Genomic DNA, 949 nt, shown 5'->3' on the forward strand with positions numbered 1-949 from the left:
ATATAAATATACATACCCAATCACCTTAATAACGAACTGCATTCATATATTGGACAGTAATTTGTTCGATAGAACTCCGCCCACTAATCTGGTCTCAGCTTGTAAGTGGAACTAATGACATAAATACGCGTTTATTTGATTACATTTGACCATTTAAAAAACGTTATGATAAAAAAGGAGTATTGATACGAAATTGGAATATTGATGAAAAATTAATCAGACCTCATCTATTCAATATATAATATTCAATTGATCCCCGAAACAAAAATGATTTTAAATTCAGGAATTAATAAATACAATAATTATAGTAAAATCACCTGTTTTTCGTGAGAAACCCTAATGCACTTACTAAGCATGTTCAAAAATTCTAAGCATCAATGCATGGCATGAAGTACCATTACTAAGATAAGTGAACGATGAAAAATTAAAATCTTAATTATCACTAAGCAAGATTAAAATAAAAATAATCATTAATTATTATTTTAATACTATTCATTATTCTAATTGTTTTGTCTCATATATTTAAGTTTTTCTAATGTTTGTTTTTCACCTTATTTCTGAAAATTCAATCGACAAAATGCTCTCTCTTACAGCCGTGGTAATTTGATGATAATGAAGAAAATGATGTGTATATTTACATATGTAGATTGGTTTATTCTTAATATTAAAATATTCTCAACATTAAAGTAAAAAGTAGACTGTAAAATTCACATTGCTTTCTCATAACTGATTTAATATTGAATGAAATCATTCGTTACCCTCAAATTTTAAATATTCATTGGAATAATTGTATTTAATTACTTATTATTATTCATTGATCTATATTCCCTCCTTTATTCGTAGTTCTAACACCATTCCAATCTTCAAATCCCGTATCTTCGACTACCTTCTGTCCACCCAATTCCGGAAGAATAACTATTGAAAGTTCCAAAAAAGCTTTATATATTTT

This window comes from Halyomorpha halys, unplaced genomic scaffold, assembly GCF_000696795.3.
Source record: "Halyomorpha halys isolate HHAL.00 unplaced genomic scaffold, Hhal_1.1 Scaffold103.1, whole genome shotgun sequence".
Lineage (NCBI taxonomy): Eukaryota > Metazoa > Arthropoda > Insecta > Hemiptera > Pentatomidae > Halyomorpha > Halyomorpha halys.